Raw genomic sequence first — 26,080 nt, forward strand, 5'->3', positions numbered from 1 at the left:
GCGAAGCAGTGGTCAACAATGTGACTTGCACAGGTGAGTGTCGTCGAATCGAATGCCCCGGCGTCCGCAATGCAGGCTTTTTATCTTTCGGCGCGCGTGGTTCTCGAAACGTCGATTCGCATCGAGAACATACTAGATCCAAGAAGATTATTCTGGGCTGTTCACGTTAGATCGGAATGCTCTCCCTATCACAACCGATAACACATGCGGCACAGAAAGACAGAATGGAACACGCGCTTCCCTTGGCGCAGAGATAACGCAGACCGGCGCAGCCAGGCGGTAAAAGCAAAACACAAATAAACAAACCCAATGTAGGGTTCGCGGCATTACCCCCCCTCTAAGAGTGCATCGACCCGATGCTAACATAAGCGACAGTCCGAACAAATGAAAATAAAAGTTCATCATCGTCCGTAGAAAGGTTTTAGGCGAACCACATGGACGACTTCAGGCCGCCTACGTTGTCGTGATGTGCCGGAGTCACCATCAGGGATCACTTCGTAGGTAAGTTGGCCAACACGTCGTAGAATCTGGTAGGGTCCGAAATAGCGTCGCAGGAGCTTCTCACTGAGTCCGCGTCGTCGGATGGGAGTCCAAACCCACACACGGTCCCCTGGTTGGTACTCGGCGTCTCGGCGTCGGAGGTTGTAGCGGCCCGCATCCACCAGCTGCTGGTCCGTTATACGAACTCGAGCGAGCTGGCGGGCCTCCTCCGCACGTTGAAGATATCCGTGGACGTCGGCGTTGAGGTCGTCGTCTTCTACGTGCGGAAGCATGGCGTCGAGCATCGTAGTCGGCCTTCTACCGTAGACAAGCTCGAACGGCGTCAGCTGCGTCGTCTCCTGGATAGCCGTGTTGTACGCAAACGTGACATACGGGAGCACTTCGTCCCAAGTCTTATGTTCAACGTCAACGTACATTGACAGCATATCTGCGATTGTCTTGTTCAGACGTTCTGTTAGTCCGTTCGTTTGGGGGTGGTACGCCGTCGTTGTTCGGTGATCCGTGCTGCTGTAGCGTAATACTCCTTGCATCAGCTCCGCAGTAAATGCCGTTCCGCGGTCTGTGATTACGACTTCCGGGACTCCATGTCGCAGCACAACTTGGCTTATAAAGAACTTTGCCACTTCTTGTGCAGTCCCCCTCGGAAGAGCGGTGGTCTCTGCGTAGCGCGTCATGTAGTCTGTCGCTACGACAATCCACTCGTTCTGTGATCGTGACGTAGGAAACGGGCCTAAAAGGTCCATTCCAATCTGTTGAAATGGTCTCGATGGGACGGCGATCGGCTGCAGAAGTCCGGCGGGTCTTGTCGGCGGCGTTTTTCGTCGCTGGCAGTCACGGCAGCTCCGGACGTAGTGGGTGACGTCAGAGGTAAGGCCGGGCCAGTAGTACCTCGCCTTGATTTTTCCAATAGTGCGGGCTGTGCCGAGATGTCCGGAAGACGGGTCGTCGTGGCACGCTTCCAAAATTTCGTCACGAAGGTCCGCGGGGATGACGAGAAGGTAATTCGCTCTTGTTCCGGGCCTGAAATTCTTCTTCACGAGGACGGAGTTTCTCAGGCTGAATGCTGGTAAGCTGCGTTTGAAGGTCCTAGGAACGGCAACGTTGCATCCCTCGAGGTACTCGATTATGACGCGTAAGTCGGGGTCGGCACGCTGCTGGGCGGCTAGGGCGCTCTCCGTCACGATCCCGAAGAACGCGCTGTCTTCATCAGCGTCTTGTGGTGGTGGGTCGACGGGGGCGCGGGACAGGCAGTCGGCGTCGGAGTGTTTCCTGCCGGATTTATAAACGACTGTAACGTCGAACTCCTGCAGGCGCAAGCTCCACCGCCCAAGACGGCCAGAGGGGTCCTTCAAATTAGCGAGCCAACACAGCGCATGGTGGTCTGTTACAACCTTGAATGGCCTTCCATACAGGTATGGGCGAAATTTTGAAATCACCCATATAATAGCCAGGCACTCTTTCTCAGAGGCAGAATAGTTTTTCTCCTCCTTCGACAGACCACGGCTGGCATAGGCGATTACCCTTTCGCAGCCGCTTTGCTTTTGGACAAGGACGGCACCTAAGCCTATATCACTGGCGTCCGTGTGCATTTATGTTTTGGCATTTTCGTCGAAATGAGCGAGCACGGGCGCGCTTTGCAGGCGTTTTTGCAGCTCGCAGAATGCTTTTTCTTGGTCGTTTTCCCAGCTGAAAGGGGTGCTATCTTTCGTCAAGCGCGTGAGTGGCTCTGCAATGCGTGCGAAGTTTGCGACGAAGCGCCGGTAGTATGCGCACAGCCCGAGAAATCTTCGCACGCCCTTCTTGTCTTTCGGCCTAGGGAAGTTCGCGATAGCTGAAGTTTTTGCCGGGTCAGGTAGGACTCCCGCAGCGTTGACGACGTGGCCCAAGAACTGGAGTTCCTCGTAAGCGAAACAGCACTTTTCAGGCTTCAGCGTCAACCCCGACGTACGAATGGCCTCGAGTACAGACTCCAACCTTGCAAGGTGTTCGTCGAAAGTCCGGGCGAATACCACTACGTCGTCGAGGTATACGAGGCAGGTGTGCCACTTAAGGCCAGCTAGCACAGTGTCCATGACTCTTTGAAACGTCGCTGGTGCTGTGCACAGCCCAAACGGCATCACCTTGAACTCGTATAGGCCGTCTGGGGTTATAAATGCAGTCTTCTCTCGGTCTCTCTCGTCCACTTCAATTTGCCAGTAGCCGGTCTTCAGGTCCATCGATGAGAAGTACTTCGCGTGGCAGAGGTGGTCGAGGGCATCGTCGATTCGGGGGAGGGGGTACACGTCCTTTTTCGTGATTTTGTTCAGTCGCCGGTAGTCAACACAAAACCTTAATGTGCCGTCTTTTTTCTTTACGAGTACGACGGGCGCAGCCCAGGGGCTTTTCGATGGCTGTATAATGTCGTCGCTGAGCATGTCGTCGACTTGAGTCCGGATGGCTTCCCGTTCGTGTGAAGAGACACGGTACGGTGACTGTCGGGTAGGTCGGGCTCCATCTTCGGTTATTATTCGGTGCTTCGCTAGAGGGGTCTGACGTAGTTTTGCGCTCGACGAAAAACATTCGCTATAGCGACGCAGGAAAGTCAATAATTTGTTCCGTTGTTCTTGCTGTAGCGCCGGATTCACGTCGAAGGGCTGCGGGAGCTTGAAGGTTTCTACGGGGGTGCGTTCAAAGTCGGCGACCGCGATCACGTCACTTGCTTCTTGCGTTTCTTCGAGGAATGCAATTGCCGCGCCCTTGTTTAAATGCTGGTACTCCTCGGTGAAATTAGTAACCAAAATGTGGGATTGGTGTTCCTTGAAGCGCGCAATACCTCTTGCGACAGACACACCGCGGTCTAGAAGCAACCTTTGGTCACTCTCCACGATAGCGTCAACGTCAGGAGCAGCACCTTCACAGTAGACGGTGATCATCAAACTTGCGCGGGGTGGCAGGGTGACATGATCATCGGCTATCCTTACAGCTGCACGGTGTTCGGGGTTCGGTTCCGGCGTCATGGAGTGATCGGAGGAAAAATTTATCGACTTGGTCTGCAGATCAATTATTGCGCCGTTGTCCGTCAAAAAGTCCATTCCGAGAATTACGTCGCGGGAGCAGTTAGGCAAGATGACGAACGCGGCAGGGTACGTCGTGCCGTCTATGGTGACGCGCGATGTGCACGTTCCACTTGGCGTCACGAGGTGGCCTCCTGCTGTGCGTATATGCGGACCGTCCCATCTGGTCATAACTTTCTTCAGTTTAGACGCAAATGGTCCGCTCATTACCGAATAGTCAGCTCCCGTGTCTACGAGGGCGACTACGTCAAAGCCGTCGATGGACACCTTGACGTCAGATGCAGTCTTCCTCGAGTTCCGGGTTCGTCGGGGCGTCGTATCTCTGCTTGTACGTGTTGACGGTCGGGCACTGTGCATCGTCGTTGTCGTCGTCTTCCCAACGGACGTCTCGGTCAGGTCGGGTACGCGTCGCGCCGTGTAGCTGTCGTCGTGTTCAGGAATCTCGTCAGGGCTTGGTCGGGTCGTCGGGATGAGGGCATGTCGTGGATTACTGTCTTCGGCGCGTCCTTGCGTCGTTGGAGGGTTTCCAGTATTTCGCCGTAGAGCAACTTCACCTCCAGAAGTTGCTGCTTTTAGTTTCCCCCGCGTAGGCTGGGGGACCTCCCACGTGCGAAATCAGCATTGCTACGGCGGTTAGGCGACTGGTATGGGTAGGGCGATGGCGATCGGTGTGAGCGGGCTGGTCCTCGGTTGGTGTTGGACAGGTATTCGTCGATCTCAGTAGGGCGCTGGCCGGGTCGGGGGCGTGGGGCATCGACGGAGAAACCACGCAGTCCGAGTCTCCTGTACGGGCAGCGACAATAGATGTGATCGGCCTCCCCGCAATGGTAGCACAGCGGACGATGATCTGGCGTTCGCCAAACGTCAGCCTTCCTCGGCGTCTGGGTTTGGGCTGTGTACGGCGGTACGGTCGACGGCGCCGAGAGTGGGGACGGCGGCGAGAGTGGACGGCGGTACGGTGGAGCTTCTTGTAGACGGGTTGGAGCAGGGCGGGGTCGACGAACAGCCGCAGAATAGGTCATCGCCTGTGGCTCGCGGGGTGCCTCGGATGGAATAGAAGTGCCCAAAGCGTGTTGAACCTCTTCGCGGATGACGTCAGTCAGGGAAGACACTTGAGGTTGCGCCGTCGTCGGAAAAAGCTTCCGAAGCTCCTCCCTGACCACTGCTCGGAGCTTGTAGCCCCGGCACCGATCGTCTCGGAAACCATCACGTTGACCGGGCGATCGTACTGCCTCGTTCGAACTTCCAGCGTCTTCTCCATCGCGACCGCCTCAGACGCGAATTCGGCCACCGTCTTGGGAGGATTGCGGACAAGGCAAGCAAAAAGCTCCTGCTTTACCCCTCGCATGAGAAACCTTAGTTTCTTTTCTTCTGACATCTCCGGATCCGCACGTCGAAACAACCTCTTCATTTCCTCAACAAAGATCACTACCCCTTCGTTAGGGTGCTGCGTTCGAGTTTCGAGTAAAAGCGCTGCGCGTTCTTTTCTGACCACGGTAGTGAAGGTCTTAGTGAACTCGCTTTTGAACTGAGCCCAGTTTGTCAAGGAGCTCTCGTGGTTCTCGAACCAAGTGCGAGCCGAATCTTCCAAGTAAAAGAAAACGTGCCGGAACGTTTCTGCGTCGTCCCACCTGTTGAATTTCCGGACGCGCTCCAGTTTTTCCAACCATTCTTCTGGGTCTTCTGCGGGGGCTCCTCGGAATGATGGCGGTTCCCGTGGCTGCTGCAGAACGACAGGAGGATTGGCTTGGTTGAGCATGGTGCTGGTTGCGACGTCTTTCTTCTTCGTCTTCTCCGGTAGTAGACCGAACTCGGGTGGTAAATCTTGCACGCGGAGGCTGGCTCTTGTTGGACTGGCTTGGCGGCTTCCAGAGGTTGTAGTGGGCATGAAGGGTGCGTACCCCGCACCTCCACGAAAAACGCCGCCGACAAGACCCGCCGGATTTCTGCAGCCGATCGCCGTCCCATCGAGAACATACTAGATCCAAGAAGATTAATCTGGGCTGTTCACGTTAGATCGGAATGCTCTCCCTATCACAACAGATAACACATGCGGCACAGAAAGAAAGAATGGAACACGCGCTTCCCTTGGCGCAGAGATAACGCAGACCGGCGCAGCCGGGCGGTAAAAGCAAAACACAAATAAACAAACCCAATGTATGGTTCGCGGAAATATATATATATATATATATATATATATAAATCTAGAGAAAGATAAACTCACAAAGCGCGGAGAAATAGTATAAGTAAACAGTCGGATACACAGCACGAACAATAACAAAGAAGGTTTACTTCTGTAGCGGCAACGGGACTTGCCTTCATCAGAGTGAAGTTACATGATTTTGCTGTCGCAAACATTTGGAACAGATTTCTTATATAGGATTGCAGAAAACTGTGAGAAGGAGCGGAAAATGTTAAGGAAATGGAGAGTATGAATACAGTCGGGCTACGCCTATGTTACAACAACAACAAACCAAAAAAAAGGGGGGAGGGAGCGAGAGAGAGAAAGGGGTCTTGTTAACAAAGCAGCGTTCAAGGTTGCACCATAACGGGTCAACGTATGCCGCGTGGGCTGCAAGTTCAGACAATGCGGGAAACTGGACAACCGCGGTTTCAAAAGAAAGGGAAGAGTATACAGTAACGTATTCAGTTGCTGGGGAGACTGGTTGGGGCGGAAGCGAAGATGGGTGTGCCGCCCGCGGATGAAGAGAATAGATACGGGGCACAAAAGAGCATTTCACAGAAGCTAGCAACTGAACAGGAAATAGGTAGGGTCACTAAAGGTTAAACATGAATAAATCACAAAGAGTTAAACATTCTAAAGTGGTGGTGGGAACGAGGCCTTCTTCCCCAGGGCAAATGGCATTGTTGAGCTGCATTACGCTAATAAAGATGCTGTATTAGGAGAGTTTCTGCGAATTCTGATGGGAAACTCAAGGGTAGGAATAATGAACATAGTTATAAAAATGATGAAGCCGCCAATTTTAATCGAGGTATAAGCACGTTAGTATAAGCATATTCAATAATCCCAAGTGTGGCTGACCCAAACTTATCAATGAGATAATATTCCTGAACCTCGCGGTCGTGGTGCGTTTTTAAGGCGGATTCTAAAATCGTTGCTTTAAGATGTTCAAATGCATGCCCGGGATTGTTCACATGTCTTGACAGGGGCAAATAAGGGCAGCTTTTTGCATGAGAGTGGTGATTACTGAACCGTATTCAGAAGGGCGTTTCAGTTTGGCCGATATATTGTTGCCTACAAACAGTGCACTATAGAAGATATACGACATTAGCGGAGTCACAGTTAAAGTTACCTTTTATATTTACATAGTAGTCTGAAGTCGTGCTGGTGGCGCGCTGTGTAGTGGTCATGTGTGGGCATACTTTACATCAAGGTTTATTGCAGGGCATGCAGCCAGTAGTTGCCAGTCGGTTGATACGAGAGTTAGTAAGACAGTCACCCAAATTCTTATTACGCCTGTAGACGACGCGTGGTGGTTCGGGGAATACGCTTTTTAAGCGGTCACTTTGCATTAGGATATTGTAATGTTTTTTAGCACGGTTGACACTCTCAGAGCGGAGGATGAGTGGGTTAAAACTAAGTTTTAAGGTCTAATTGGTTGGCTCGCACAATAGCGTCGTCGATAACTTTTTCCGGGTATTTTTTAATCAGGAGGGCGGTCTTGAGTTCCTGACAATTTAAGTCAAAGTCGGCTTTGTTTGAGCAAATCCTCCTAAATCGGTGGGCTTGGCTTTAAGGTATTGCTGTCATGCAGTGTCTGAGATGGCTACTTCCGAAGTGCAAATACTGCCGCGTGTCTGTCGGTTTCGTATACAGTTTAGTTTGAAGCCGACCTTGGAAGGTAGTAACGGTGACGTCCAGAAAGTTTACACTGTGTTCCGAATAGGAATGAGCAAGGGAAATACTACGGTGGGCTAGGTTAAATGCCTCAATGAAGGTGTGGAGCTCCGCCTCACCGTGTTGCCAGACCATGAATATGTCATCGATACACCTTTTATAGTACATTGGCTTTAAATTTTGGGTGTCAAGAAAGTTTGATTCGAGGTGAGCCATAAAGATATTGGCGTAGTGAGGTCCTATTCGAGTTCCCATTGACGTTCCGCTTACTTGCACGTAATGAACTCCGTCGAACTCAAAATTGTTCAGTGCAAGAATAAGCCAAAGGAAAGTTTGTAGAGCAGAAGAATCGATAGGTTTGTCGCACGATGACTGCTCATACGCAAGGGATACAGCGGCGATGCCATCTTCATGGGGGATGTTAGTATACAGTGACGCAACATCGAGGGTGACTAGAAGGCAGTGATCAGGAATTTCAATTTTTGAGATGTCTGAGAGAACGTCAGTGGTATCCTTAATGAAGGAGGGAAAGCTGGGCGGAATGTCGCAAATGAGATTATCCACACACCGCGAGAGGTTTTCGGTAACAGTGCCAATGCCAGAAACAATGGGGCGCCCTGCGTTACTCACCTTGTGAATCTTTGGGAGAAGATACAATTTACCGGCTACTGGGCTTAAGGGGATCAGGGAACGAGCAATGGTTTCATTCATTGTTTTATTTTTAACAAGCTCAGCAAGTTTATCTTTGACAATTTGCCTATAGTCTTGAGTGGGATCATTGGGTAGTGCTTTATAGAACGTTGATACTGATAGTTGCTTCTTGGCCTCGTTAACATAGCCGGTTTTGTCAAGGATTACGATTGCGCCTCCCGTGTCGGCAGGTTTAATAATTATGTCGGGGCAGCTTGCGAGTTCCTCTAGGGCTTTCTTTTCGTTGGTAGTCATGTTGTGGTGGAAATAAATTTGTGTTTGGTATGCTTTTCGCACATTGCGTTGGACAGCTTTGATGTACATGTCGAGGCAACTATCACGCTGTGTGGGAGGGGTCCAGTGCTTATAGCTAGGTAGGGTTCTGCGGGCTTCTTCCGTCGCGGGCTGATCGTAGAAGTATTCTCGTAGCCTCATGTTTCTGGCGAAGTTATCTAAGGCCTTAGAAGGTTGAAATTCATCAAAACCACCAGTAGCCGGGCAAAGGTTTAGGCCCTTTGACAAGACGTTCATCTGAGCTGGGGAGAGGGTTATACTTGAAAGGTTCATCACATTCCCGGTAAGGTTTTGTTTTGTGACGGCAGGCGAGGGAAACTTTTTAGTGCAGGGTTTTAACTGAACTGTTTAGGGTGCAGTAGTCGAAGCATTTATTACAGTCGTAGTGACATTATCGGTCGTTTTGTCAGAGGGGGGGCAGTTACTAGTGCCGGAGCTTGTTAGGTTCTTACGCATGTGGCGAGTGTTAGAAATCTTTTTTCGGTTAAACTTTCGGTCTTTTGTTCTGGATATGGCGGAGGCTGTCTTAGATTCGTAGTTGCTTAAAAGGTTCAACTCTCTTTTGCTTAGTTCCTGACTAAGTAGTTCCTCTTTCTTTTGAAGAGAATGGGCCGTAGTTTCGTAGTGATTGAGGATTATTTCAGTTAATTGTAAAGATGCTTTATCGAGTACCTGTTTCCACTTATTCATGTTGGACGGGTAGAGTTCGGTAGTAGCAGGTTTTATTCTATTCCTAAGACCCCTGGGAGCGACCGCGGCAGTCAAGTACTGTGCAAGAGCGGAAACGTGCAATTCGGAACGTATGCGCATTTCGGTGATTTTTTTAGCTTTAAAAACTGCCTTGAAACGGGTATTGAGGCCGCATTACCTCTTGTTTTGTGTTGTAGTCAGTTGCTGCTATGCTGATTCTTTCGAACGTTGTAAGGGCATGTGGCACGGAGGGCTGGATTTTGGACCCCGGAAGGTCCGGCGGACGCGCTGCTGTTGGTTTTCGTGGGCTCGGCGGTCGCTGAAGATGCGGAGGTTGGGCGTGGCATGCTGTTGGTGCGGCGCTGGACAGAAAGCTTCGTTGTGTCGCCGCGAGCGTTCCCTGGGGCGTTGTGGCCGCTGCAGGTTTGCCAGTAGGGGTTGGCATGTCGCTGGCGCGACGCTCGTCCGTCGGCTCTGGGGTTGGGGCGCTGGTGCTCGCCCGGGGCGCCGTGGTTGCAACTGGGGCGGCGGTGCATGCGAAGTCGCGCCAGCCCAGAGGATTGCAGCGCTCTTGCATGAAGCAGAGTGCACGAATGTGGCCGGCCAGCAAGGCCACACCCTCGAAGCTCGGGTGTAAGCCGTCCGCAGCGAGTACTCGGCAGGCTGGAAGGTGCTCAAAGCCATGATCGACGAAGCGGACAAAGCGTGAGTGGCGGCAAAATTCGCGGAGAAGTGAGTTGAAACGGCGTGCGTTTTCGTTTCAACAACAAGCGAAGTGAGAGATGCGGTAGTCGCGGCGGCGGTTAGCGGAGCGGGGAAGAATGAGACTGGTGTTAATAGTGAAAATGTTCCGTCGAGATTAAAGAATGAGGTCAGTCAGTGAGCGGTAGTCAGAGAAAGCATGTTCAGCGGACGTAGAGCTGAGGTCACTAGTGCCAACATGCAGAAAAACTGTAGTGGCAGAGGCAGGGATAAAGTCGATCAGTGAGCGTGCGTCAGCAATGCATGCGCCAGGCTGAGAAACAAAAGCGGGGGTTCCAGGGCAGAGGGGATCGAATATATGATACAATTACTTGGTGTGGGAGTCCACGATCACAACTGTTGTGGTTTTGGTCTGGAAATTTCCGGATGATGCTGTTTGCTGTGGTCCTGTCAGCGCTCATGGTAGAAACAAATCTATAGAAAGATAAACTCATCAAGCGCGCAGAAATAGTATAAGGAAAGAGTCGGTCGGTCGGACACAGCAAAAACAATAATAAACAAGGTTTACTTCCGTAGCGGCAACGGGACTTGCCTTCATCAGTCTAAAGTTACATGATTTTGCTGTCGCAAACATTTGGAACACCTTTCTTATATAGGTTTACAGAAAACTGTGAGAAGGAGACGGAAATGTTTCGGAAATGGAGAGTATGCATACAGTCGCGCTACGCCTATGTTACAACAACAACAAACACTTTTAAAGCTAAGAAAAATCACCGAAAACCGCATACGTTCCGCTCTTGCACAGTACTTGACTGCCACGGTCGCTCCCAGGGGTCTTAGGATTAGAATAAAACCTGCTACTACCTAACTCTCCACGTCCAACATGAATAACTCGAAACAGGTACTCGATAAAGCACCTTTACAATAAACTGAATTAATCCTCAAACACTACGAAACTACGGCCCATTCTCTTCGAAAGAAAGAGGAACTACTTAGTCAGGAACTAAGCAAAAGAGAATTGAACCTTTTAAGCAACTACGAATCTAAGACGGCCTCCGCCATATCCCGCATAAAAGACCGAAAGTTTAACCGAGATAAGATTTCTAACACTGGCCACATGCGTAAGAACCTAACAAGCTCCGGCACTAGTAACTGCCCCCACTCTGACAATACGACCGATAATGTCACTACGACTGTAATAAATGCTTCGACCACTGCACCCCGAACAGTTCAGTTAAACCCCTGTACTAATAATTTTCCCTCGCCTGCCGTCACAAAAGAAAACCTTACCGGGAATGTAATAAACCTTTCAAGTATAACCCTCTCCCCAGCACAGATGAACGTCTTGTCAAAGGACCTAAACTTTTGCCCGGCTACGGTTGGTTTTGATGAATTTCAACTTTTTAAGGACTTAGATAACTTCGCCAGAAATATGAGATTACGAGAATACTTCTACGATCCCCCCGCGACCGAAGAAGCCCTCAGAACCCTACCTAGTTATAAGCACTGGACCCCTCCCACACAGCGTGATAGTTGCCTCGACATGTACATCAAAGCTGTCCAACGCGATGTGCGAAAAGCATACCAAACACAAATTTCTTTCCACCACAACAAGACTACCAACGAAAAGAAAGCCCTAGAGGAACTCGCAAGCTGTCCCGACATAATTATTAAACCTGCCGACAAGGGAGGCGCAATCGTAATCTTTGACAAAACCGACTATGTTAACGAGGCCAATAAGCAACTATCAGTATCGACGTTCTATAAAGCACTACCCAATCATCCCACTCAAGACTATACGCAAATTGTCAAAGATAAACTTGCTGAACTTGTTAAAAATAAAACAATAAATGAAACCATGGCTCGGACTCTGATCCCCTTAAGCCCAGTAGCCGGTAAATTCTATCTTCTCCTAAAGATTCACAAGGTGAACAACCCAGGGCGCCCCATTGTTTCTGGCATTGGCACTGTTACCGAAACCCTCTCGAGCTATGTGGATAATCTCATTTGCGACATTCCGCCCAGCTTTCCCTCCTTCATTAAGGATACCAATGACTTTCTCTCAGACATCTCAAAAATTAAAATTCCTGATAACTGCCTTCTAGTCACCCTCGATGTTGCGTCACTGTGTACTAACATCCCTCATAAAGATTTCATCGCCGCTGATATCTTGCGTATGAGCAGTCATCGTGCGACAAACCTATCGATTCTTCTGCTCTCCAAACCTTCCTTAGGCTTATTCTTGAACTGAACAATTTTGAGTTCGACGGAGTTCATTACGTGCAAGTCAGCGGAACGTCAATGGGAACTCGAATCAGACCTACCTACGCCAATATCTTTATGGCTCACCTCCAATCAAGCTTTCTTGACACCCTAAATTTAAAGCCAATGTACTATAAAAGGTATATTGAAGACATATTCATGATCTGGCAACACGGTGAGGCGGAGCTGCTCACCTTCATTGAGGCATTTATCCTAGCCCATCCTAGCATTTCCGTTGCTCATTCCTATTCGGAACACAGTGTAAACTTTCTGGACGTCACCGTTACTACCTTCCAAGGTCGGCTTCAAACTAAACTCTATACAAAACCGACGGACACGCGGGAGTATTTGCACTTCCGAAGTAGCCATGTCAGACACTGCAAGACAGCAATACCTTACAGCCAAGCCCACCGATGTAGGAGAATTTGCTCAAACCAAGCCGACTTTGACTCAAACTCTCCAGAACTCAAGACCGCCCTCCTGAATAAAAAAATACCCGGAAAAATTTATCGATGACGCTATTGTGCGAGCCAACCAATTAGACCGAAACGTAATCTGTAAGAAAAAAGCCCGAACGGGAACCCGCAAACTAACTTAGTTTTAACCCACTCATCCTCCGCTCCAAGAGTGAAAACCGTGCTAAAAAAACATCACAATATCCTAATGCAAAGTGACCGCTTAAAAAGCATATTCCCCGAAGCACCACGCCTTGTCTACCGGCGTAATAAGAATTTAGGTGACTTTCTTACTAACTCTCGTATCAACCGACTGGCAACTACTGGCTGCATGCCCTGCAATAAACCCCGATGTAAAGTATGGCCACACATGACCACTACACAGCGCGCCACCAGCACGACTTCAGACTACTACGTAAATATAAAAGGTAACTTTAACTGTGACTCCGCTAATGTCGTATATCTTCTATAGTGCACTGTTTGTAGGCAACAATATATCGGCCAAACTGAAACGCCCTTTCGAATACGGTTCAATAATCACCACTCTCATGCAAAAAGCTGCCCTTATTTGCCCCTGTCAAGACATGTGAACAGTCCCGTGCATGCATTTGAACATCTTAAAGCAAATTTTAGAATCCGCCTTCAAAACGCACCACGACCGCGAGGTTCAGGAATCTTTCTCATTGATAAGTTTGGGTCAGCCACACTTGGGATTATTGAATGTTACGGAAAACTAACGTGCTTATACCTGGATTAAAATTGGCGGCTTCATAATTTTTATAAGTATGTTCATTATTCCTACCGTTGAGTTTCCCATCACAATTCGCAGAAACTCTCCTAATACAGCAGCTTTGTTTGCCTAATGCGGCTCAACAATACCATTTGTCCTTTGGAAGCAGGCCTCGTTCCCACCACCACTTATGAATGTTTAATTCTTTGTGATCTACTCATGTTTAACCTTCTGTGACCCTACCTATTTCCTGTTCAGTTGCTAGCTTCTGTGAAATGCTCTTATGTGCCCCCTGTCTATTCTCTTCATCCGCGGGGGGCACCCCATCTTCACTTCCGCCCTAACCAGTCTCCCCAGCCACTGAATACCTTACTGTATACTCTTCCCTTTATTTTGAAACCGCGGTTGTCCAGTTTCCCGCATTGTCTGAACTTGCAGCCCACGCGGCATACGTTGACCCGTCATGGTGCAACCTTGAACGCTGCTTTGTTAACATGACCCCTTTCTCTTTCTCGCTTCCCCCCCCCTTTTTTTTTTGGTTTGTTGTTGTAACATAGACGTAGCCCGACTGTATGCATACTCTCCATTTCTGAAACATTTTCCGCTCCTTCTTACGGTTTTCTGCAAACCTATATAAGAAATCTCTTCCAAATGTTTGCGACAGTAAAATCATGTAACTTACCCGCCGCGGTGGCTCAGTGGCTAAGGCGTTGCGCTGCTGAGCACGAGGTCGCGGGTTCGATTCCCGGCCGCGGCGGTCGCTTTTCTGATGGAGGCGAAAAGCAAAAACGCCCGTGTGTACGAGATTTCGGCGCACGTTAAAGATCCCCAGGTGGTCAAAATTAATCCGGAGCCCTCCACTACGGCGCGCCTCATCGCCTGCGTTGCGTCGGCGCGTTAGATCCTACAATCAATCAATCAAAATCATGTAACTTTCCTCTGATGAAGGCAAGTCCCGTTGCCGCTACGTAAGTAAACCTTGTTTGTTATTGTTCTTGCTGTGTATCCGACTCTTTACTTATACTATATATATATATATATATACATAAATAAGGGTAGACCGTAAAGAAAGTCAAGAAAACCAAAGAGGAAAATGTGGTAGGTCAGATATACGTTTAATGAAAGTGGAGAAAAAATGCCCGTCGGGTGGGATCCAAACCCACGACCTCCATAATAAGCGTCTGGTGCGATTACCACTACACTACCGGCGGGGCTATTTTTCCCCTCCACTTTCTGGGGTATTTATGTTAACATATTTTTGCTTCCTGCGCTTGGGGGTGCTGCCTGCGCCACTCGGACTACTCGGGGTAAAGGGGACCTTCTTTTTAAACCCCGGTCGTGACTCTAGCGTCTGTGACCTGTCGGGAGCGGTCGGCCAGCAGCGTTGACCCTCTTAAGCTAGTTATGGCACTAAGACTGCCAGAACGGAGACCCTAGCAATACACATAGCGAATTAGAATGGGGAATGAGGGTAAGTTGGTGTATAGGGCCATAATTAAAAGTAAGAAATATTGGTATGCAAGGTGTTAAAAACCCCACAATACCGCCATTGTTTTGTGGCGGAACATGAGGACAAATGAGATCATGGGGAGTATGTTATATACTTTAAGAAGTCAACATCGGCAAAGTAATTAAAGACTGCTGTAAGAAAACATGGGACTATCTGATAAAAATAATGAAGGGTGCAAGGGTATGCAATGAGTGTATATTTCATGAAAGTGACGTTGTTTTCTTTCTATGTTGCAAATCTCGCATTCAATGAGGATATGAAGAACTGAGAGCTGCCCCCCACACCGATGACAGTGTGGCTTGTTTGCGTCTGTTAAGAGGTATGAGTGTGTGATGTGTGTGTGGCTAATTCTCAATCTGCATAAGGCTACCTCCACAAAGCTGTCATGTTTTTTAGCAGGGGGATTTTCTATTTTGGGTTTAACGACATGTAGTTTATTCTCTGCTTGTCTGTCCCATTGTTGCTGCCAGTGGTCCCGCAGCTTCCTTTTTACAAAAGGTTTCAGATCTTGATATGTGACCTTTTTTATGTGTATGCTGCTTCGAAGGGCGGCAGCTGCAGCACTACGGTGAGCAGCTTCATTTCCAAGAATGCCACAGTGGCCAGGAACACAGCAGACTGTGACAAAGAGTTTCAGGCCATAAGCAGACTGGAGAGCTCTTAAATCACAATTAAAAGTAGGGTTTTTACTGACCTTCCTGAGTGAAAGATTTGAGACGACACTGAGAGAGTCTGTGTATATAACTGACTTCTTAACTTTTCTTCAAAGAATGTGGTTCCTACGCCAGTAGAATACCGTGCGCCTCTGCAGTGAATATACTTGTATTCCTGTTCATTGTTTTGAATATATTTTTAGTAGGGGGCCATTTGCAGCACAGGATACAATTTTGGTAGTTTTTGAAGCATCTGTGTAAAATTCAGCTGCCTTGTAGTTGTGAAAATGCTGATTGATGACAAAGTTTGGTACATTTTTCTTTTGAATTTCTCTAAAGGACATGTCACACTGAATTTGGAAAGTGTCCCACGGAGCGACCAAATCATAAACTGAGGTACAGATGACATCAGGGAGAGGAACTTGGAACTCGCTGACGAGGTGTGAAACTGCCAGCGGGAAAGGTGGAGCTATGAATGTTCGGTTTTCAAAGAGATGATCAGTTGTGTTATTTTTCATTATGGCATTCAGAGGGTGTTCCTTCAAACAAGTCATCTTTGCGACATACATCAGAGCAGTGTAGGCGCGCTGGTACCGTAGAGACCACTGGTTTGATTCGACATGAAGGGATGGAATAGGACTTGTTCGATACGCTCCTGTGGCGAAGCGAAGCCCTAAGTTGTATACTGGGTCCAACATTTTGAGTGCTGTTTTGGTTGCAGACTGGTATACAATGCAGGCGTAGTCTATTCTTGACCTAACAACACTATTAAGAAGTACTAGGAGATATTTTGTATCCGTACCCCAGGACTGATGAGATATTACCTTTAAAATGTTCGTTGTTTTCAGGCATTTTACTTTTAGTAATTTAATGTATGGTATGAATGTGAGCTTGTGGTCGAGCAAAATACCTAGAAACCTGTGTTCCTTTTTCACTGGTATGGGCTTACCTCCTAACGTGGTACACCGCGTATCCTAGAAAAGACAACAACAGCACTTTTATCAGCGTTAAACTTAAAAGCATTTCTTTCAGCCCATGTAACCATCCTGTTGACACTTAATTGGATTTGACGTTCACATATCGACAGATTACAGGATTTAAAGCTAACTTGGATATCGTCAGCGTAGGCAGAGTATGAAACAGTCCGAGGCAGCATAGTTTTACGAGAACTCATTTTAACAATGAGCAGTGCACAACTCAGCACTCCTCCCTGGGGTACGCCATTTTCTTGAACAAATGTTCTAGACAGGGCAGCCCCCACACGGACACGAAATGTGCGATGAAACAAATAGTCTTGGATAACATTGAGTATATTGCCACTAAGGCCAAACGACTGCAAGTCCAATAGAATGCCATATCGCCACGTTCTATCGTAGGCTTTCTCCATATCAAAGAATACAGAGAACCAGTGCTGTTTATGGACAAAAGCGTTTTTAACATACGATTCAAACGCAACCAGATTATCTGTAGTTGATCTCCCAGACCTAAACCCTGCCTGATTTTTGCCTAGAACACCATGAAACTCCAGAAAGTAAAAAAGTCGCCGGTTTATCATTTTTTCCAGGAGCTTACACAAACAGCTGGTCAGGGCAATAGGCCTGTAACTAGCATCAAAGGATGGTTCTTTCCCCTCTTTTAGAAGAGGTACAACGATTGCCTCTTTCCATGCTTTTGGAAAGCGGCCTTTCTGCCATATTTTGTTAAAGAGAGAGAGTATTGTGTAAAGTGTGTCATTGTGTAAGTGCCTGATCATCTCATAGCTGATTCTGTCAGCTCCAGGGGCTGACTTACCACATGTGGACAATGCAGTAATTAGTTCGGGCATCGTAAATGGTGCATTGTATCCTTCATTTGAGCTTTGGTCCACACGAAGGGGCTGGCGCTCAGCTGCTTTCTTGTGCTGTAAAAATGTTTGTGTGTAATGAGAGGAACTGAATACGTGTTCAAAATGTTTGCCGAGAGCATCTGCTTGGTCTTTTATTGTGTTACCCACACTATTTACAAGAGGAGTAGGGTTGGTCTTGTTGCCTTCTAGTTTCCTTATCCTAGTCCATACTTTGCGAGAGTCTGTGTAAGAGTTTATAGACGATATAAACCTCGTCCAACGTTCGTTTTTTGCTAAGCGCCGTGTCCGCTTTCCTTTGGCTTTTGCCCATTTAAACTTAAGCAGGTTGTCTGCCGTAGGATAGCGACGTAAGAGTGCCCATGCTTTATTCTGTTCGGAACGTGCACGCTTGCACTCCTCATTCCACCATGGTCTAGGTCTCGGGAGGGTTTTAGGAGTGGTCTCTGGAATGCTCTTTTGAGCACAGTCAAGAATATGGGCCGTAATAAGTGAGCTTGCTGCTTCAACATCTAAATGACTTATTAGCGAAGGGGTTAGTCTGGAAAGTTCTTTGAATGTTTTCCAGTCAGCTGCATGTTGTTTAAAAGTTCGAGGCGAATCGGTGTCTTGGGCGTTATTGCTTATAGCTAGTAGTTTCACGGGGAAATGCTTGCTGCCATAGGGGTTGTTAATTACTTTCCACTCACAGGTGGGCAGTAAAATTTCGGAGCGAATTGCCAGGTCTATTGCAGAATATGTGTTGTGGGCCGTGTTGTAGTATGTCGGGTGTTTCTTATTAAAGATGCAACTGCGGGATGATGTGATGAACTTTTTAATTAGCCGCCCTGGCGCCTCAGCCAGCGCAGATCCCCAGAGAGGGTTGTGGGCATTAAAATCCCCAATAATTAAGTAGGGTTCAGGTAGCTCATTGGTGAGGTTTTCGAATTCGACGCTGGATAGACGATAGTCCGGTGGAATGTAAAGAGAACACACTTTAATTAGTCCATCAAAAATTATGGCTCTAACGGCAACTGCTTCAAGTGAAGTTTGTAGCTGCAGGTGTTGACAAGCAACAGATTTTTGTGCTATTATTGCCACACCACCAGACAGATGGTGGTAGTTCAGTCTGTCTTTACGAAATATAGTGTATTGTGTTAAAAAGTTTGTCTCAGATGGGCGTAGGTGTGTTTCTTGGAGGCACAGTATGTTTGGTTTGTGATTTGAGAGTATATGATATATATCGCCAAGGTTGTTCAACAGCCCCCTACAATTCCACTGGATAGCACTTTCAGCAGCCATAAATACCAAGAGAAGAGAGATACAGATCATGAGATGTTCTTTTTCCATTAAAAGGGTCATTAGTTAGGGAGTTTTGTTTTTGGGGCCCTTTGAGTAGTTTATCTAGGTCGCCGAGTGAGTTCCCGGTGTAGTGATCTTGGACGACTTCGGTTTGTTTAATTTACCCGGACCAGCGGAACTGCAGCGCTCCTGTTGTGTTTCAGAAGCAGGTGTGCTTGGAGAGACATCCATGGCCTCATCCAAGGTTTCTGAAGGAGAAGTGTTAGTGGAGACACTGTTTGTGCTAGAGGCCGCAGCCACAGCACTGGACATTGCTGCAACAGCAGTGACCGCAGGAGCAGCCTTCTGCTGTTTTCGAGATGCCCGGGACGGAGCCAGATCATCACTCATCTGGACTGAGCTCGTGCTTGAGGCCTTAGGCACAGCACCAGAGCTCGTGCTGGAGGCCTTAGGTGCAGCACAGGTGGTCGCGCTGGAAGCCTTAGGCACAGCACTAGAGGAGGGTGTAGCAGCAGAAGCCACGGGAGCAACTATCTGCTGCTGAGCGGGGGGCTGTGGCGGGACCAGGTTGCACTGGGTGCCCGCATCCACCAGACGATGCTCCAACCCCCGGTGAGCACCGTCTGCGTAACTTCTGCCTGGAAGCAGAGCATGCTTCAGGCCTGCTTGTGCAAAGGTTAGATTTTCAGTGACTTTGAGTTGAATTATTTCTTTTTCCTTTTTGAATGCGGGACAGGCACGTGAATACGAAGCGTGTGGTTCCCCACAGTTTGGGCATTTCACTTGTTCTTTTTTGTAGTCATCACTGGTGTGGTCAGCAAGTGCACAGTGAGCACAGGTGGGTCGGCCACGACAAGACTGAGTTCCGTGGCCATACTTCTGGCACTTGAAACACCTTCGAGGACTAGGTATGTAGGGGCGTACTGGACAGGATATGAAGGCAGCATGGACGGATTCAGGAAGCGTTGGACGGTTAAAGGTCAGAACAATATGCTTAGTTCGAATTTCCTCATCTGCGCGACGCATGGTGATCCGCCGCACAGCCGTGACGCCCTGGTCCCTCAGTCCTTCAAGCAAATCCTCATCTGTCTCGTGAAGCCTCATCTGCCTCTCAGAGATCACGCTTTGCGTTGTATTCAGGCTACGATGTGGTGTGACTTACTTTGAGTTCAGCTAGGGTGTTCTGTTTTAGTAGGTTCTGACTTAGGTTTTTTCGTTGCACCTCTACCAGCAGATCACCAGAGGCTAGTTTCTTAGCTTGGTTATCCGGGCCGACAAAGCTTTCAAGGCACTTTGCAATGAGGAAGACAGATGTTTTAGCAAGTGGTGCATTTTCATCTTCAGAGTGGATAACCAAGTATTTTGTGAAAGTTTCACCTTGGGAAACTGGTTTCAGTTGTGTTACCTCAGTGCGGCCCCTTTTAGAAGGCCGATCAGTTTTTTGGGGGGGATAGAAAAAGCCATATAAGCATGGAATCAATTCGGCGGCAGAGCCGGTCGCCCACCACCGAGCCGAACAAGGAGTACACGCTAACCATTACCCTGCTGCTATAACCCTATACTTGGTACCATGGTTGATATCCTTGCACAGGGTTAACTCTTGCCGCCAGGAAAAATGTAGAAATCAGGAAGGAAGGAGATGACAGGACCGGGGTAGGAGAGGAGATAGGAAAGTGAAAGTGTTGAGAAAAAGAGAGGAAAAGGCGACTGGCTGATTCCCTCCGGGAGGGTCAGGTACCGTCTGCGAGAAGCGGGGGCCAAAGTGGAGTGTTGGCGCTGCTGGGGGGCCGTAAAGGTCCAAAACAACCCCAACTTTGGCTCAGCCACCAGGTTCCCCTTTTCCCCGGATACGGCAAAGCCACGCACAGCCGGGATGTGGGTGGGTCCAACCCACATGTGCTCGGTCCGTGGTGTTGCAAGACACCAAGTGCCTACGGCAGAAGGCACCCCTGCGGAGCTCGGGACCGTGGTGGCGCTACTCACCAAAACACCTTGAGTACACAAGGTGCCCCCTGCGGGGTCCGCGGTCACTGAGCAGAACGCGAGGTGGACCATGGCGCAGGAAAATTGCTTGCAAGAATAATTCCGCAACCTCCGAGGCGCAGCCCGTTCGAATAGCCGCTGTTTCGGCATAGCGGGTCAGGTGATCAACCGCGGTGACAACCCACCGATTACCGTCTGGGGTGGTTGGAAGGGGTCCGTATAGATCGATCCCTACAACTTCGAATGGAGTCGAGGTACATGAAAGGGGTTGTAGCGTCCCAGCTGGACTCGAGGTTGGTTGTTTACGGCGTTGGCACGGTTCACAGGATGAAACGTATTTGGCGACACTTGTTGAAAGTCCGGGCCAAAAGAAGCGGCTTTTTATGCGATCGTATGTCTTAATGTAGGCAAGATGACCAGCGGCAGCATCGTCGTGAAAAGTTCGTTATATCTCTTGCCGAAGGGAACGCGGAACCACAGGGACCCATTTGTCGCCAGTAGGATGATAGTTGACGTCGTAAAGGCAGCCGCCATTCATGAGTTTAAACCTGTTGAGTTGTCGACGCGAACGGCTGTTGAGTGGTTGGGTTCAACCGCCTAGGAGGTCGATAAATTTGCGGCAGTACGTGTCAGCTCGTTGTAAGGAGAGAAGATTAGAAGGTAACGCCGGGCTGACGGGCTCGGTGGAGGCAATAGTAATAGTTGGCTCTGTCGGAGGTGGCGCTTGACAACTTTCCTCTGCCTACAACAGCGCACAGCGTGAAAGTGCATGGGCATCCGAGTGCTTTTTGCGGGATTTGTACACCACGTCAAAATCGTACTCTTGAAGCCTAAGTATCCAGCGGCCAAGGCGTCCGGTTACATTCTTGAGGGAGGATAGCCAGCAGAGTGCATGGTGATCCGTTACAAAGGTGAAGTGACGGCCATACAAGTATGGTCGAAACTTTTGAATGGACCAAACTACAGCCAGGCACTCCCGCTCGGTTATCGCGTAGTTACGCTCTGCTGGCGTCAACGTCCGGCTGGCGTAGGCAACCACGGGCTCCAAAGATGATGCATTGTGTTGCAGGAGCACAGCACCAATACCATGTCCACTGGCGTCGGTGTGGAGTATAGTCGGAGCGTTGTCATTAAAATGGCTAAGTACGGGTGCAGAAGTAAGAGCCTGTTTGAGCTCCAGAAACGCTGTTTCGCATTCTTTAGACCAGGTAAACGGTGTGCCAGAAGCTAAGAGCTTGTTTAAGGGTGAAGCTATTGCCGAAAAGTTCCGAATAAATCGACGGAAGTATGAAGCCAACCCAAGAAAACTGCGAAGTTCTTTCTGACAAAGAGGTCGGGGAAAATTTATTACGGCTGTCATTTTATCCGGATCGGGGCGAATGCCATGCTTGCTCACAACGTGCCCCAATACTTTGATGGACGTGGTTAAGTGGCATTTTTTTGCATTGAGTTGGAGACCGGCCTCGCTGAGGCAAGTTAATACTTGGTCCAGGCGTTGAAGGTGCTCGGCAAATGAGGAGGAAAAGATAACAATGTCGTCCAGGTAACAGAGACACGTTTTCCATTTAAATCCACGAAGGACATTGTCTATCATTCTTTCAAATGTGGCGGGAGCATTGCAAAGCCCGAATGCCATTACGTTAAATTCGTAGAGGCCATCGGGTGTTGCGAAAGCTGTCTTCTCTTTGTCGGGTTAGTGCATGGGGATCTGCCAGTATCCCGATCGAAGATCAAGACTAGAAAAGAATTCTGCCCCTTGCAAGGTGTCGATGCGCGGCATCGGATAAACATCCTTGCGAGTGACCTTGTTGAGGGCCCTGTAATCCACACAAAACCTCATGGAACCGTCTTTCTTCTGAACTAGCACCATAGGTGATGACCAGGAGCTAGCCGAAGGACGAATAATATTTCGCTTCAACATGTCGTCCACGTTTTCTTGAATAATTTTACGTTCTATAAGTGAAACGCGGTACGAGCGCTGACGGACGACACAGGAGCCATCCGTTTCGATACGATGGGTGGCCATAGAAGTCTGCCCCAGAACAGAAGAGTTAGTGTCAAATAAAGCTTTGTGCTTTTCCAGTAGGGTCAATAGGGTGTTCGTTTGCTCCGTGGAAAGGTCGGGATTGATATTTGCACCAATAGGGACAGCCGGCGGTTTAAGATGAGCAGAATTGTGCACTGTCGCAAAAGAGTCAAGAGGAAGAACGTCAACGGCATCATCGTGGGGCACAGAAGCAACAGCGGCGTGCTGAGGTACCAAGAGGATCTCCGACGTCGAATTTATAGCGGCGAGATAGGCAGATCCACGAGAAAAACGGACAAGGCAAGGCGGTAATAACAGTCCCTTAACAAACAATTTTCCGGTTGGTGCAATCAACACGTCGCCGTCAACAATTTGGTCTGAAGACACTGAAAGAACAGCTTCTTGTCCAGGGAAAAGTGTACAGTCGGAGATCGTCCCCAAACGTAGATCTGACGCGCTATCGACACTTGCAAGCTCTGTTCTTGCGATATCAATCATTGGTTGACCACAGGAAATGATAGCAGATGCCGAATGTAAAAAGTCCCAACCCAGAATTACTTGATAGACGCACGAAGAGAGTACTGCAAACTGAACGTGATGGCGACTGTCATTGATGAGTATGCGCGCAGTACAATATCCTGAAGGACCAATCATATCCCCGTTCGCACTACGCAGAGCTGGGCCCGAGTAAGGAGTCCTCACCTTTCTTAGTCGAGAGCACAAACGTTCATGAATGATAGATATGCTGGCACCCGTGTCTACCAATGCGTCAACAGGAATTCCCTGAACGATGAGAGTCAAAGTGTTCCATGGCCGGTCCGGGGGTCTTACATTTTCCCATTGTGTTGCAGTTTCGCCCCCCAAAACTGCAGGACCTAGTTTTCAGGCGCGTGGCTGGTATCACGCAAGACTGGTCGCAGAGGCGACACAGCCCGACGGTGTGGTGATGGTGAACGGCGTCGTTCGTTTCAGGAGTTGCGAGGAAAGTCAGCGGGGTCAGGTGGAGAGGGAGAACGACATGACGGCGACGTATAACGCTGTTGGCGGTAGCCGTAGCTAAAACGCATGTTATCGCGCTCGTAGGTGTCGTAGCCACGTCGCTCGTCCTGTTGACGCCGGCGGCAAAACCAGGAGATGTGGCCACGTATACCGCAGTAATAACAAACCGGTCGGCCCACAGCTATGTCTTGTCGGGGTGGTCGCCATGCCTGGTAGGGAGAACGGGGACCCATAGCCGTAGGAATGGCCGCCACATAGTTGGGCGCAGGTTGAGCCAGGATTGGGGTCAGCGGCATGGATAGTCGCCGAGCAACCTCTGAGTAAGATGGAGCCGCCAGAGGAGTCGGAGGGTCGGGAGGAGTGAGGCCTTGCATAGCGGCAAGCTCCTCTTTAACAATTTCCCGTAGGCCGGTTGCAGAAGGCTGAACATAGGCACCAGGAGCACAAGGAGAACGGTAATCACGGAGCTCTTCACGGATGATCAGCGCCCGCAGGTTGTCATCTGTGGGGTACTGTGGCGTGATGACCTCCTGCTGCAGACGGATAGACTGCAGTTCGTCCAGCCTTTGGCAGGTCGTGGTTACATCAGTGACAGTCAGCGGGTTTTGAAGAGCGAGAGCCGTGAACGCAAATTGATTGATGCCCTTCATTATGTGACGAACGCGGTCTCCCTCCGACATGTTGCTGTTAACGCGGCGGCACAACGCAAGAACATCCTGAATGTACGAAGTGTAAGTCTCGTGAGCCTGCTGAACACGGCTTTCTAGCTTCGTTGCGGCTTCAGAGCGAGCAGCGGAAGAACCGAAAATCTGGCAAAGTTGCGTGGCGAAGTCCGGCCAGTCACTGATACGGCGCTCATTGTTCAAAAACCATGTCTTGGCTGCTTTGTCAAGGGACCACGAGACGTTTTGAAGCTTCGCGTGGTCGTCCCACCTGTTAAAAGCGCTGACGCGTACGAAGGTATCAAGCCACTCCTCGACGTCCTCACCCGGAAGGCCATTGAACATCGGCGGATCCCGCTTTTGGCTGGTTACGAAGTAAGGTGGGAAGGCGGCTGAACCCGCACCGCCGGTTCGGCTGCCGGTTCCGCTGGAAGGTTCCGCTGTCATGGGCATGGTGTCTTGCGGTAAGCGACGACCCGAACGGAGCTCCAGGGGTCCACTCAGAGATGGAGGGCAAGGGATCAAACCGCACGCTCCACCACTTGACAGGCAATGCCAGGAGACTTGGCGGACGATGTTTATTCGGCGAGCGGTACCCTGGCCAGAACAAGATCAATCACGATGGCGATGATGGTGCGTCCCAGAAAGACGACGAGCGATGAGATGATGATGGACGCACACAATGCAGCAAGACGACGAAACACGAAGGCGGTATTGGCCAGTCATAATACAGAGCTATGGCCTGATCACGGGACATTTAAGATCAACGCTTACAATATATATATATATATATATATATATATATATATATATATATATATATATATATATATATATATATACTGGAACCTTCATAATACGACTTTCAAGGGATCGCGGGAAAGCGTCGTGTGACAGAAGTGTTTACGACTGGGGCGCGGGGAAATGCCGGCCCAGGAGAGTCACGCGACAGGTGGGCTTAGAACTTATTGAGCGCATTCTCGCCTGATTTGCAAATCTGTCGCTCAAATGCCAAGTTTAAAAAAAAGCAACGCTTATGTTGCGCCCCCGTCCCCTCCATGGCGTTCGAGCTCGCCCGCCAGCCAAGAGTCCCGCGCTACGCGACACCAGTGCCGTCTGGGGCTATTTATAGCCCGCCAGCTCCGCGTCTCGCTCGCGCCAGATAAGGACAACGTCGTCGAGCAAACTCAACGGGGAAAAGGTCAGTGTGAAACTGCTAAGGCGAAGCGAAATGAACGATACTACCAGGGGGAGGTGGAAAAAAACACCATTGCCGTACAGGGTGGAGACACACTTGAACGGCCGCGTCCCATCACTACTGGGGCAAAGTACTCAAAACATAGGTGTTTTAAATGCAGAGCATTTCTTAGCCTCGCCCGTTCCTGCGCCGGACGGTGTCAACCGTTTCGCGTCCGCAGCAGGTGCGCCTCTCCTTCCCTCCTCTCTCTCAACAGTAGCTGGCGCGCGCATGCGTCGTAGTCAGCCCGTTCGCTCCGTCGCGGTCTCGGCGTAACAGGTGCGTGATAGCAGCGTGGTGGGGCGTGGAAGGGTGCGCGCTGCTTGCGCATGCGCGCTCTCCCTCCCCCCCCCCCTCATACTACTCTCCCTCTGCTGCGCGCGCTGCAAATATAGCGGCTAGGGGTCGCTCGTGTTTCAGTCACTGCGTTGCTCCTTCCTTCCTTGGTTGACGCTCGTGCCCACGTTTACTCGTATCTGCTACTCCAGCATCACGGAAGACGCGATGGAAGCAACACTGTCTTCAATCAGTACTGAGGCCCCAATGCTCTGCATTTACTCGGGTTCCCCTCGCAGGAAGGCGCGGGAATTTTTTCTTTTCTCACAACACCCAGCAACGCGTAATAGATACGGTGATTCGAACTTCGCGAG

This window comes from Haemaphysalis longicornis, unplaced genomic scaffold, assembly GCF_048455015.1.
Source record: "Haemaphysalis longicornis isolate Haplotype H1 unplaced genomic scaffold, Haemaphysalis longicornis Haplotype H1 scaffold_31, whole genome shotgun sequence".
Taxonomy (NCBI): domain Eukaryota; kingdom Metazoa; phylum Arthropoda; class Arachnida; order Ixodida; family Ixodidae; genus Haemaphysalis; species Haemaphysalis longicornis.